Genomic DNA, 2,576 nt, shown 5'->3' on the forward strand with positions numbered 1-2,576 from the left:
TCAGTATGTGTATGTGGCGGTGGTAGATATGCAGATCAGCATATGGTTCTGCTGGAGAAGACACAAGGCTTGAAGGGAGAATGGGAGACAAGAGAGTGCCGATTCAATGGCCCTCATTTTAGCGCGCGATTTTTTTTGGAAGACGCATTTCAGAGCTTGAAATACGACGGATCATCCCCACAGATCCCTCTTTAATAGTAGTATAAATATCTAAAAACTTACTTTTTAGTCCAAATTTGTCGTAAAACCCTTGTTTGATGCGTCTCTCACATCACGCATCCGAAAAAGAGTGATTTCTTCCCTAAAAAATATTAGAGAGCTTGGCCATTGTATAATGTTTGCAGTTTTAGAATATTTGCATCAAACTTTATTTCCCGTCTGTAATTTTGTTCTTCCACCCTGCAGATTGTTCTTATATGTTACATAACACTAGTAGGAGTACAACAGAAGGGAAGTGGCAGAGAGGGAATGACAGAGGCAGGCCTAAGCATGTTCCTTATATTCTTCTATCTCCTATTTATTGCATGGTATGAAATTTGGATGAGAAAATAATACAATAGATGGTGTGTGGAACATCAAAATCTGCATTTTGAAAAGCTTCTTGCAAATTGAATTTTACCGCTAAGAATCTGTCAGTCGTGAGGTCAGTGATGTATGGTTTCAATGTGGGCAAACTGGAACAGTGAAAACGTTCACTATGGAAGTTGTTCCAGATAATAGCTGTGTTAGTTATAGGGCTCTCGAAGAATTGTTCATTGGTTCATGATGTTAGAGAAGAGAAGCTCATTTGTTCTAGAAAAACATTTGGTGCGAGTATCTTCGAAGTTGATATTGAAAAACTGGGGTCCTTCTTGATGACAACTCTGAACATAGAGCAAAGTGTTTATGCTGTACAAGAGGTGTCTGGCAGAAACTGAAAGTTGGCTCTATACATTGGTTGATTTAATCAAGATGTGTTACTGAACTAATTCTATTTAATTTAGCATACTTGACATAGTAATGAGCATATTTTAGCAATGGGATAATGACATCCGAACTTCTGTTTCACTTGCATCTTGGTTAGGGTCACCATCATGAGTGGGCATTTGCTTACTGGGCAAAGGAGTAGAACCCACATATGGTTGTTTGACCATGCTGGAAGTGACCGCTTGCCCAAAACTGAATTAGAAGGAGAGGTCTAAGGAGGCAAATTTCATCGACAAGTCACTGTCTGCACTGGGTGATGTTATTGCTTCCCTTACCTTCAAAGCGCCCATGTGCATGTTTATTCACCTTCGTTTTTGTTTTGTGCAATCACTGAAACTGATTGCGCGCATGCAGCAGTTCATTAGTGCCTATGTAATTGATTATCCATGACAAAAATAGCTCTTTGTAGTGTTCTCTATTCTTGAGGCTGTCGAAAACTCAATGCTTATAAAGAGCAAACTTGTTAGTGTGACCATCAAGGGATTTATTTTATAGATTGCAGTGGCTTTGCCAAAGTATCAAGGCAACCCATTCAGATGTTGGCTAAAATGAGGCAATGAGAAAGAAGAGTGCATCTGTGGCTTTGTCTAACTTGTCGAGACCAGGCTCACGCTATTGCCATATCTTGCTTGTTAAAATTCACATCTTCTACACGTGATAAGCAAGTTGCACTGATTTTTCCAAGTGCATTCCCAGTATAGTAGTATTTCTTTCTTCAGATGCATCATTGTATTTTTATAAATGCATGTTCCAGTGTAGTAGTTCTTTGTTTTCCAAATGCATGTTCTAATTCAAATAATTAGTTTCAAGGTGCGGCCATCATATGTCATGAGGATCATTCTTAACCTGCAAATTTTTACTCCCTCTGTTCCTAAATATAAGTCTTTTAGAGATTCATATATGGAGTACATACGGAGCAAAATGAGTGAATCTACTCTCTAAAATAAGTCTATATACATCCGTATGTAATGCATATTGAAATTTCTAAGAAGACTGATATTTAGGAACGGAGGGAGTAGTTTTGAGTTGTAAGTTATTTTAGCTTTTAGTTCGCACAACTTCATTGTCTGATTATTCTAGCTTTATACATGACGTTGTTTTTTTTTTGCATCTTCAGAGAATTAGAGGAGGCACAACCAACTAAGAATCATGTCATGTGAAAGGTACAAGCTATTGTGGTTATCCTAGGGCATATGGTAGTTTTTTTGATAGAAGATTTAAAGGAGTAGCATTACGAGAGATATGTGACTGGACTTTTTGTGTACGCTCTTACCCATTGTGTACTGAATTCCTGTGAGTTGTGGTCAGATTTAAGAGGGGATTTAATTTGTTTTGATTGAATATGCGCGTTCTAATGAAAAAAATTCCTCAGATATAACGTGCGCTGCACGTGCACATTTACTAGTGATGATAAGAGACAAGACTCGGAGCAAAGCCACAGCCCACCCGATGTTGAAACTTGGGCTGGTGGCCTGTCCCCGATGAAACTTGTTCCACACATGAGAGCTGGTGGCCCGTCTTTTTTTCTTTGCGTTCAAATTGAGAGCTTTTATTCAACAAAAGAACTCCTAGCATCATCAGTCAAGAGGCTGGTGAGTAGGAAGGAAGGT

General features: G+C 38.7%; 1 long non-coding RNA gene across 1 annotated transcript; it reads left to right on the forward strand.

Moving 5' to 3' along the window:
- Positions 1-353: 353 nt before the first annotated feature.
- LOC123083665 (uncharacterized) lies at positions 354-2,245 on the forward strand. The gene is made up of 3 exons (XR_006439352.1): positions 354-527; positions 1,064-1,219; positions 2,084-2,245. It is a non-coding gene; the product is annotated as an uncharacterized lncRNA (long non-coding RNA).
- Positions 2,246-2,576: the final 331 nt, after the last annotated feature.

This window comes from Triticum aestivum, chromosome 4A, assembly GCF_018294505.1.
Source record: "Triticum aestivum cultivar Chinese Spring chromosome 4A, IWGSC CS RefSeq v2.1, whole genome shotgun sequence".
In the NCBI taxonomy this organism is placed as follows: domain Eukaryota; kingdom Viridiplantae; phylum Streptophyta; class Magnoliopsida; order Poales; family Poaceae; genus Triticum; species Triticum aestivum.